Genomic DNA, 12,889 nt, shown 5'->3' with positions numbered 1-12,889 from the left:
CATTTTATCTTCTTTACCCTGGAAGCTTTAAACCCCCACCCGCCCTTCCAGGCTGGTAAATTTTTTTTTGGTGGGGTTTTAGGGGGCTCGACAGTGCTGAGCGTACAAGAACCTGTGCAACCCCAAGATCAAGGTCGGCGCTGAGTTCGTCACCCAGGGAAAAAAACGTTAATCGGGTTAATCTCCGTTGGTGTTCTGGCAAAGGCCCGTTCGACCGTCTCTTCAAGGGGATCGTGAAGAAGGTTAACCAACCCTCGAGACCGGCATGAAGCGTGCGTTCATGGCGTGCTTGTTTTTCGGGTTTTAGATTTTTGGGTAAGCCTTTCGTTTTTCCCCGTTCGCATGGGTTAATTTTTGCGAATGGGTTTGAAATTACTTTTGTAAATTGTTTTTTTTGTTGGTCACTCAATAGGATTTTTTCTTTCTAATTCTTACCTTAAATGTTTTCCTTTGTACAGAAAAAAATGCTTCGAGCAGATTTGCATCAACTTCTGTAATGAGAAGCTGCGCAGAATTAAACCATCACATTTTTTGTGCGGGAGCGGGGAGGAATAAAAGTCGAAGGGGATTAATGGCAGTTCGTGACTTGGGTATGGATCGCAAGCCTGTATTGAGTTTTCGAGAAGGTAGTTCTGCCGGTTGATGTGTTGTTTCGAATTAATTACAATGTTTTTGGGGATACCCCTTCCTGGATAGATAGAAATTCTTTAACTCTGATTTTTTTCATTGCAAAAACTCGGTCTCCTCGCTATTCCGGGGAGGAATCCATTTCCCTAAGGCTATGACAAGACTTTGGGGAGAAGTGAAGGCCAACCATCGGGGGAAAGTCTCCGCTTCTCAAGCCTAAGCCCCCCAAGCGGGCCAGTCTGAGGGTCACTTCCCCATCGTTCACTACCCCGGCACTTGATTAAATTGAGGGCTGGCTGGAAAAGAAAAAGCCCCCCTAAACGAAAATGTCGTCGATCAGCTCAAGAAGGCTACCAATCATTTTGCTTGTATTATGCTTTGCTGACCATCCGGTCATCTGGTGAGCTGGTGGTGGAAAGGGAGGGTTCAAGAAACTAAATTTTCCAAAATTTTCCTATGTTTTAGGAACTTTGGCGATTCCTGTCTTTTTCTTTTCTACCCTTTTATACATTTCATTAATTTTGATTTAATACCATATTTTCTTTTCATTGGCAAGGGAGGTAAGGGGGCAAAAAGGGATCCGTGGGTTAAGACTGGTCCTCTGGGTATAGGGTAAGTATTTTTATTTTATTGCATTTCCCGGCTCGTGAAAAAGCGGTCTTTTTCGTGTTTTGAAATGTATCGACGTATTTTCTTATTATCAAACTCAATATGCGTTCTTTTTCAGGACCAAAGAAGTCTCATGAGACCCCGCACTCCACTATCCCCACTTCACCGTTTTTCATTGTGCCCAAAAGAGACAAAGACGCCAGGGATGGGGCCCCGCAAAACAACTTTCAAATACACGATTACCCCAATAAACCTCTTTTTTTAACAATAGTTAATTAAAGCCTCTCTATCCCCCCACCCGGTGCTGTTCAGGGGTCTTATCTGCACCCGCTGCCGCACGTGTGTCGAGGGGTTCCGTATCTGCCCCCAAAGGGGTTTCCCCCCCGGATGCCTTACCTGACTTCAAGCACGGTTAGTCCCTTTTTCAGATTTTTCATAACGATTAAATATGTTCTTTTCTGGGAACATAAAGAGTGTAGAGAATCTTTTTTCAGGAGATTGTTTTTCATAGCAAAGATCCCCGCCCCGAAATCATGATCAGTGAGAAGGGGCGACAAAAAACCCAGAGAAAACGTTTTGAGAAGGCTGGGGCGACCAGAACTTTCCGCTGCGGTAAAAAAAAGGGCCGGATTTAACCTTTTGTTTTTATCCTTTCACTTTTAAAACCCTTTTTTAGAAAGTGTATATATAGATAAACACACACAACACACCACACACACACCACACACACACAACCCCATAATTTTTAAAATATTATATATATATATTTTATATATATAATTATAATATAATTTTAAATTTTATTTTGTTGTGTGTGTGTGGGTTTTGGGGTGGGGTTGTTGTGTGTGTGTGTGGTGGTTTTTGTGTGTGTTTATTAACCACACACACACACACACACACATAAATATATATTATTATATATATATAATTTTATATATAATATATATATAAATATTTTATATATATATATTATATTAATATATATAATAATATATAAACCACACACACACACACACACACACACCCACCCCATAAATATATATATATATATATTTTATATATATTTATTATATATTATATATATTATATATATTGTATATCATAAAAATATATTAAATTTAAATAATTTAATATATATTTATATATATATATAATATATTATATGAATATTTCACAATACAAGAGATATATAGATAATACAAATGATAATAGGGGGCCATATTAAAAAGAAATTTTTTTCATTGTTTGAGAAGTGTAAACCTTCAATACAGAAAAAAGTTAGGTGATTATGTGTATAAATGATTTTGTACAAAAAGTATGTGGTGTTTTTAGTTCGATAAATTTTATGTTAGCCTCCTAGAACAAGGGTTTTTAAATCATCTAATTTAATCTACAACCAATCAAAAATTGTAAGAAAAATTGGGCTATAAAATATGCAGTAATTTCTATCACACAATCTGCGGATGTGGTCCTCCCCGCACTGAAAGGTGTGAAAGACTTTCATAGGCTTAAAATACCTGGGTATATTCTGATTTATTGGTAAAGAAACGTTTAGGTAAGTGAACTCCGTTTACTTGAATTGTACATTTTGCTTTAGTATTTTCACATTGGCATTACATTTGCTTTGCTTATTAATTAAGGGAATCAGTTTCTTCTCATTCCCGTTACGACCTAGTGTCGTAACGGTCATGCCAGCTTTGATCCCGCTCATTTACCCAGTCGACGGTTTTACATCAGGTTTTAAATAGAATTGCTAGTAAAAGGACCGCTTGTGGAACTTGTGTTACGAGTGCATTCCCCTGAACGTAAGAGTTAATCTATATAAGAAAAACAAATAATAATAACAAATATAAGAACCGAAATATGAAACGATGAAATAAAAGTAAGAACTAAAAATAGCAACTGAATAAACATTATTTTTTTTAAAAACAAACATCACAATGGTTAGGGGAAACTGTCTTGAACATTTATAAATGAATAAAACCCATTTTTTTTAAGATTCCTTTTAGTTAAAATAGTCCTACGTAAGTATCTATCGTTTTCTTTTAGCTGTAATGCTTTCTCTACTCTTTAAGCGGTAACTATCATCTCAGGGATTTTGACAACATTCGCGTTCAAATATCAAAATAATATATATTGAAAGTCTATCGCAGCAAAAAGAGACTTCTAATCAGGCGATAACGAATCAGTAGACGAGATCATGGTGATAATAGAGTGTAAATGCGACTAATGTCGGAGCTGGCTAAAACGCACACACAAACACAAGGGATGTGTAAAGGATGTATTTCACAATATGTACATACATATATATTGTATATACATATATACACATATATATATATATATATTAATAAATATTTTTATATATATATATATTATATAATTATATATATAAAAACCATATACATACATATTTTATAAAAAACAAAATAATATATATATTAATATACAATTACATTATAATAATATATACATATATGGCCCCCAGCTCAAGTCGTGGGGGGTAAAAGAGATGGGATCGATAAAAAAAACCGGGCGGGAAGAAATGGCAAACCCCCGCTCTAAATTTCTAAGAAAAAATCATGGAACCCCCTGATCGTCAAGGCGCGGTGGCCGAAAGGTTTGGCGTCGGCTCAAGACTGTCCACGGCAGTCTGAATTCAGGGTTCGAGTCACCCAACCCCCCGCGTTTTTCCCCTTGGGAAAGAACTTCCCCGATTGCCCACCTAGCCCTGGGTGGCCAGCCAGCCCAAGTCAAGTCTGGTCCCAAGCCCGGATAAAAAGAGAGAAGGGTTACCCAAAAGGTACTACCGGGACTCTCCGGGAAAGGAACTGGGGACCTACCCCCTTTCTTACTCCAAAAGGGATCACAACATGAAAAAAAACAATTGGGTATCATGCTGTGACCACGGCGGTCAGACTGAACCACCGTTAAAAGAAGAAGATACTATATACATATATAAATATAAATAAATAATAATATATATGGAATTTTATTAATATATTTAAAAATAACATTATTTTATATATTTTTTTTTATAAATATATTTTTATAAAAAATCCATAGCATTTATTATAAATATAATTTATATATATATTCATATAATTTAAAATATTTATATAATATATAATTTATATATATTATATAAAATATATATATATAATATATATATATATTATATCCCTAATTTCATAATATTTTGTATCATATAACAAAATACTTAAAGTACATATATCTATATATATATGTTTAAAATAATAATACAATATATATATTATTTAATATACAACATTTAAATATTATATATATAATATTATATATATTATAAAATTTAAAATATTTATTTTATATATATACTTATATATTATATTATATAAAATATCCATATATAATATATATAATTATAAATTATATAATATATATATATTATATATTTTTAATTTTTAAAAAATATAATATATTTTATTTTATATATATATAATATATATAATTTAATTATAATTATATATATAATATATATTTATAGATATATATATTATATATTATATATAAAAAATTTTATATATAAACAAATATATATGTTATATGTACATAAAAATTAATATGTATAAATGTATACAAAATGTATGATATATAAAATTAATATATTATATATATATATTTAATATATAAAAATATATAAAAGTGTATATATATATATAATATATTATATATAAAATGAAATATATATTATATATAATATTTATATTTTATTGCATTATGTATATATAAAAATATATATAATTTATATTTTAATTATATATTGTTTTAAAAATAAAATTATAATATATTTATATATATATATATATATTATTATATATATATAATGTATAATGTATCTTTTTTTTTTTAAACGGTGGGTTTCAGTCTGAGCCCCCTGGCACAGCTGAAACCCATTGTATTTTTATGTTGTTTTGCTCTGGAGTAGTACGGGGGTAGGGTCCCCATTTCCTTTCCACGGAGAGTCCGGTAGTATTTTTAGGTAATCATTCTCTTATTTATCCGGGTTGGGGACCACATTTGACTTGGGCGGTTTTGGCCCCCGTGGGGGTAGGCATAAAGGGAATTTCTTTGCCCAAGGGAAAAAACGGGGCGGTTGGGACTAAACCTCGAATTCAGACGCCGTCGTGACAGTCTGAGTCCGACGCTCAAACCCATTCGGCCCCCGGGGCCCTTGACGATCAGGGGGTTCCATGATTTTTTCTTAGATTTAGAGCGGTGGTTTGAATTCCCTTTCCCGCCCGGTTTTTTTTATCGGTAATTTTATTTACCCGGCACTGACTGAGCTGGTTTGGGCCATATATTATATATAATATTATATAGTATATTGTTTTAATAATATATATAGTAGTATGTTTTATATAACATATTTTTGTATATTTGTATATATATATAATAATATATATTTTATATAATATATATATTATATAGAATTAATATTTTTATTTTTGTTATATGTATATAAAATATATAGTATTACATATGTGAAATCACCCTTTACACACCCCTTGTTTTTTGTGTGTGCGTTTTAGCCGCTCCGACTTATCGCTTTTACACTCATTATCACCATGACTCTTTTAACTGTTTCGTTACGCCTGATTAGAAGTCTCTTTTTCGCGATAGACTTCAATAATATATTTTGTATTTGAACGGGAATTTTTCAAAAACCCTGAGATGAATTACCGCTTAAAAAAGTAAGAAAGCTTTTCGCTAAAAAAAAAACGATAGAAATTTTGTAGGATATTTTAATAAAAAGGATCTTAAAAAAAATGGCTTATATTCATTTATAAATGTTCAAGACAGTTTCCCCTAACCATTGTGATGTTTGTTTTTAAAAATAATGTTTATTCAGTTGCTATTTTTAGTTCTTACTTTTATTTCATCGTTTCATATTTCGGTTCTTATATTTTTTTATTTTTTGTTTTTTTTATATAGATTAACTCTTACGTTCAGGGGAATGCACTCGTAACACAAGTTCCCGCGTCCCTTTTATAGCAATTCTTTTAAAAAACCGATTAAAAAAGTTTTGACTGGGTAAATGAGCGGGATCAAAGCTGGCATGACCGTTACGACACTAGGTCGTAACGGGAATGAGAAGAAACTGATTCCCTTAATTAATAAGCAAAGCAAATGTAATGCCAATGTGAAAATACTAAAGCAAAATGTACAATTCAAGTAAACGGAGTTCACTTACCTAAACGTTCTTTACCAATAAATCAGAATATACCCAGGTATTTTAAGCCTATGAAAGTCTTTCACACCTTTCAGTGCGGGGAGGACCACATCCGCAGATTGTGTGATAGAAATTACTGCATATTGTATATGCCAATTTTCTCTTACAATTTATGATTGGTTGTAGATTAAATTATGATGATTAAAAGACCGTTGTTCTAGGAGGCTAACATAAAATTCATCTGAACTAAATCACCACATACTTTATGTACAAAATCATTTATACACATAATGCACCGTAACATTTTGCTGTATAGTGAGAGGTTCACACTTCTCAAACAATGAATAAATTACTTATAATATGGCCGCCATATATATACATTTGTATTATCTATATATCTCTTGTATTGTGAAGATATTCATATATATATATATATATATATATATATATATATATATATATATATATATATATATATATATATATGTATGTATATACGTATATATATATATATATATATATATATATATATATATATATATATATATATATATATATTATGTGTGTGTGTGTGTGTGTGTGTGTGTAAATAAACACACACACAAACACACACACACACACACACACACACACACACACACACACACACACACACACACACATATATATATATATATATATATATATATATATATATATATATATATATATATATGTATATATATATGTGTGTGTGTGTGTGTGTGTGTGTGTGTGTGTGTGTGTGTGTGTTTACTCTATATATACACATTCTGAAAAATGGTTAAGAAGTGAAAGGATAAAAACTAAAAGGTTAAATACGGACCTTAGTTTTACCGCAGCGGAAAAGTTCTGTGTCAAGTCCAGCCTTCTCGAACGTCTTCTCTGCTGCTTTCTTGTCGTCCTTCTCACTGATCATGATTTCAGGGGCGAGGATCTTGTAGCTAGTGAAGAACAGATCTCCATGAGAAAAGATTCTCTACACTCTTTATGTTGCCAGAAAAGAACACTATTCATCGCTTATGAACAATCTGCAAAAGGACTAACCGGTGCTTGAAGTCATGGTAAGGCATCCTGTTGGGGAAGCCCTTGCGGCAGATACGGATACCCTCGAGCACACCGTTGCAGGTCAGCTGGTGCATGATAAGACCAGCCTGAACAGCACCTGGTGAGGGGATAGCAGAGGCGTTAATTAACTATTGCTTAACATAAGAGTGCTTATTGGGGTATATGCTGCATGTATTTGAAAGTATGCTTTGCGCGGCCCCATACCTGGCGTCTTTGTCTCGTTGGGCACAATGCAACGGATGAAGTGGGGATGAGTGGAGTGCAGGGTCGTCATGAGACTGTTCAGTTGGTCCTGAGGAAATGAACGACATATTGAGTTATGATAATAAAGAAAACTACTGTCGATACATTTCAAAACACTGCAAAAGACCTGCATTTTCACGAGCCAGGAAACTGCAATGAAAATAACATATACTTACCCTATACCCAGAGGACACAGTCTTGAAGCCAGCGGATCCCTTCTTGCCACCCTTACCTCCCTTGCCTAATGAAGAAGTAAATATGTGTATTAAATACTAAATTAATGAAATGTATGAATAGGTAGAAAAGAAACAAGACAGGAATCGCCATAAGTTCCTAAAATCATCAGGATAATATGTTTGGAAATTTCAGTTTCATGTGAATCCTACCTTTTCCACCACCAGCGTCACCAGACTGACCAGGATGGTCAGCAAAGCATAATACAAGCAACTGATTGGTAGCCTTCTTGAGCTGATCGACGACAGTGTCGTTGAGGGGATCCTTGTTCTTCTCCAGCCAGCCACTCAGATTGTAAGTCAAGTGCCGGCGTAGTGAACGATGGCGAAGTGACCCTCAGACTGGCCTGGCTTGGGAGGCTTAGGCTTGATGAAGCAGGGAGACTTGCCCAGATGGTTGGCCTTCAGCTTCTCCTCAAACGTCTTGTCAGTAGCCTTAGGGAACATGGATTCCTCCTCGAGAATAGCGAGGAGACCGAGTTTCTGCAATGAAATAATCAAGATGTATAATGGAATTTCTATCTATCCAGCTGAAGGGATATCCCGAAGACATTGTAATTAATTCGAAACAACACATCAACCGGCAGAACATACCTTCTCGAAGAGCTCAATACAGGCTTGCAGATCCATACCGAAGTCGACGAACTGCCAGTTAATCCCTTCTGACTTGTATTCCTCCTGCTCCAGCACAAACATGTGATGGTTGAATTACTGCTGCAGCTTCTCATTACAGAAGTTGATGCAAATCTGCTCGAAGCAGTTGTACTGTACAAAGGAACATCATTATATAGGTAAGATATTGAGAAAGAAAAGTCCCTAGTTGAGTGACCAACAATAAAAACAATTTAGCAATTGTGGAATTTCAAACCTATTCAGCAATATTAACCCAGTGCGAAACGGCAGAAACGAAAGGCTTACGTCAAAGATCTCAAAACCAGCAATATCAAGCACGCCGATGAACATGGCACGCTTCATGCCGGTCTCGAGGGTCTGGTTACACTTCTTCACGATCCACTTGAAGAGACGGTCGAACAGGGCCTTTGCCAGAGCACCAACGGAGTAGTTAACCTGATTAACGTTTCTTCCCTGGGTGACGAACTCAGCGCCGACCTTGATCTTGGGCTTGCACAGGTTCTTGTACAGCTCAGCACTGTCGACGCCCATAACCTCACCAAGAATATCACCAGCCTGGAAGGGCGGAGTGGGTTAAAGCTTCCAGGATAAAAGAGAGATAAAAATGCATATGCCTTCCACTGCCATAAAAATGAAAGATAAATGTCGGTTGAATACCTCGGTACCGTCGGGTTCGGCCTGCTCTTCTCGGCCCCTCTGCTTGAACTTGAGGTTGCCCATGTGCATGACGGAAGCAGTGAGCTTGGTCAGTGAAGTTCAGAATTGTGAAAGCGTTCTGTTGGAAGGAAGTGTTCATGGATAACATTTTTTGTGTATTAATCACACACACACACACACACACACACGCACGCACACGCACACGCATACGCAAACACATATGTGTGTGTATATATATATAATAATAATGTATATACACACACACATACACATATATATGTGTGTGTGTGTGTGTGTTTATATGTACATATTTGATTTTTGTCAGTAACTTTGGAAAGCTCAGTTTATTATGGTTATTGTGGATGTTAACTTAACATCCATTAACAAAATATCAAACACTAACGTGTGTGAATTCCATGTCTTCCTTGTCATCAATAGAAGGCACAGTGACCTTGCCCTGAGCAACGTAGTTGTAGTCGTAGATGTCGTCAGTAAGATGACATATTTCTGTTGGGAAATTCTGTTTGTAAGCTCTCACATTATCATGGTGGTTTTTCATCATTGAAAAGTAATACTTGGTCGAATAATTGTAACTATCATGCCCATTAAAATCAAGGATTTTTTCAGTTACTTATAGTTGCCTTTGTAGTTATCATTAATTCTATTGGTAAGAATTAAGCGATTTTCCGGTAGTGCCACTATAAAGCCATGCGGTACTTACTCTTCATGTAAGGGACTTGATCGGACATCATCTGGTAGAAGATGTGGTAGCCTCGCTCAGCAGCCTGCTGCGAGATGACGCGAGCCTTCTCCAGCAGGTACACCTCGATGTCAGCGCCGGACAGCTTGCCATTGGGGGCGAAGTGGATACGGATGAACTTACCCTGCAAGAAGCGATAAATGGGGATATCTTAGTCATTTCTGATTACACTTATCATAAAGTGAATATTCTGATTGTGTTTCGGAGAGACTATGCCTATTTTCTACGCCGAACGGATACTCACGAAACGAGAGTTGTTGTTACGGGTGGTCTTGGCGTTGCCGTAAGCTTCAAGAGGAGGATTGGTCTGCACGATCTGGTCCTCCAAGTTCTGTAAGAGGGAAGCGGACCTTTCGAGTAAACAGATATCTAATCAAATGCCGAATATCCACATCCAATCAACATTTACAATAAATGTTTACTTTAAAGAATACGTTCTTCATATATAATAAGATATCTACATTGAATATAAGTGTTACCGGCTTGTTCTCGTCGTCCTTCTACTTGGAGGTGGCGCCGACGTTGGCGACGCAGGACAGCACCTTCTTCGTGTTCTCAGTTTTGCTGGCGCCAGACTCTCCACTGTAAAGGGAAGTATGCCAATATCTCTATTGTACCAACAATTAATGTCGGAGAAATTGTGCCGTTTAGAGATATGAAGGCAAGTAAGGTTGATTTATATATATATATATATATATATATATATATATATATATATATATATATATATATATATATATATATATATATATATATATATGTATATATATATATATATAGATATAGATAGATAGGTAGATAGATAGATATATACACACATATGTGCGTGTGTGTGTGTGTGTGTGCGTTTGCACAAAGTACATGTGGTGTTTGCATAAAACAAATATGTGAATATATGAACTATTTTGTTCACAAAAGCCTCTCCAGCTGATGTGTGACGTTACTGTGCCTGGTTTCCCGTACATTATTGTTATCTTATGACATTGATATGCTGTGATGTGCAAGTCCATGATAGTTACACACAGTGATGATGAAGTCCAGCGCAGACCAAGGTCTAGATACTTATTTAGAATTTCGTGTAGAGGGTGAACCCGCCGAAAGTGTGGAACCTTGCCGACGGTGAGGGGGCTCCGAGTATCAAGGATGACTCAGAGAATGCCAACCACCACCAACGATGTTGGAAAAGCTGAGTCAGAGATTCTAGACGAAGACCACCGTAACTGCACCGGGCCAGCGAGGCAGGGTACGGCCCTTTTCCTCTCTATGGTGCAAACCATACCTCAACGAGGCAGCGCAGATTGGGGAAGCCTATGTCCATCAAGGCTTTAGAAGTAGACGGTGGTGCAAACGTTTTGTGTTCATGCTTGGTAAATCTTGTGCCTCATCAAATTTTTATCTTGTGTTTGTGTTTTCCCTTAACCTGACCACCCAGCCCATAGCGTTGTGAAGATAAATGCTGGTTGTAGCACTATATATGTGGTTAATATACACAATAATTCTATAGACGCACACGCACGCTTGCACATGAACATATAATAAATATACATATATGTATGTATATATATATATATATATATATATATATATATATATATATATATATATATATATATATATATATATATATATATGCATATTTGTGTGTGTTTGTACATGAAATGTCTGTATATTTAGTTTCACCAAAGCAGACGAATTTTCATATACAAATTGTAACGCCAAATTTACATTCATCAGTTTATCACAGGAGAAGTGCAGTGTGTAGATACTTACGTAATAGGCATAGACTGGTTAGTTCCGGCTGGAAATAAAGAAGGGGGTGTCCATTAAACAACCAAATATTATCCATACCAAATCAAACACTGAAGTTTGAATTTTGATTAAGTTAATTTTAAATCATTTATCTATGTACAGATGTTTTATGCTAAAAAAAAACAGTTTTCTAGTGCTTTATGTGTACCATGTGAAAATTAATACCAAGGGACTTTTGTTTTTGTCTTACACTGCAACATGTCCATGTAGGCGCCGTCGGAGATGGCGAAGAGATGGGGAGGCACCTCATTACGCCTCTTGCCCTGGTAGATCTTGACGGTGCGGTTGGTGTAGATGGGGAAGCGCTTGTAGGGGTTGACGGCGATGCAGAAGAGGCCAGAGTAGGTGTAGATGAGCTTGGCCTGGTAACGGGTCTTCAAGTTGTACAAGACGGAGGCATCATTAAGGTAGGTCAGGTTGGACATATCCTCAGCCTTCTCATACTTGGGTGGGTTGACTTGTCTCACAACGTCCTTCTTGTAGTTCTTCACCTCTCCACTCTTCAGCTGAACGCTGACCATCGAATCCCCTTTAGTTCCCTGGATGAGACCCTCAAGGAAGCCCTCCTTGTCGTCAGGGACCCAGCATGACTTCTTTGGGTCGTACGGCTTGGTCTGGTCGAGCATTCGCTGCTCGGCCGAAACGTACAGCCATTCGCTGGGGTCGGGGTCGGGCCCGGTGCTCTTCACGATATGGCCAGGCATGGTGGGGAGAGGTTCTTCTTCTTTTAACGGTAGGTTCATGTCTGAGCCGCCGTGGTCACAGCATGATACTTAATTGTAGTTTTCATGTTGTGATGCTCTTGGAGTGAGTACGTGATAGGGTCCCCAGTTCCTTTCCACGGAGAGTGCCGGTGGTACCTTTTAGGTAATCATTCTCTCTATTTATCCGGGCTTGGGACCAGCACTTGACTTGGGCTGACTTGGCCACCCAGTGGCTAGGTAGGCAATCAAGGTGAAGTTCTTTTGCCCAAGGGAACAAACATGTCTCTTAAAATGATGACGTAATCTTACTAATATA

At 36.4% G+C, this 12,889-nt stretch overlaps 1 pseudogene; it reads right to left on the bottom strand.

Annotated features, from left to right (window-relative positions):
- Positions 1-2,626: 2,626 nt before the first annotated feature.
- LOC119583030 lies at positions 2,627-12,579 on the bottom strand (annotated as a pseudogene).
- Between the last annotated feature and the right edge of the window lie 310 nt (positions 12,580-12,889).

Source organism: Penaeus monodon, chromosome 16, assembly GCF_015228065.2.
Source record: "Penaeus monodon isolate SGIC_2016 chromosome 16, NSTDA_Pmon_1, whole genome shotgun sequence".
Classification (NCBI taxonomy): Eukaryota; Metazoa; Arthropoda; class Malacostraca; order Decapoda; family Penaeidae; genus Penaeus; species Penaeus monodon.
Note: the sequence above shows the minus strand (reverse complement) of the source record. Positions and strands in the feature narration are given on the sequence as shown.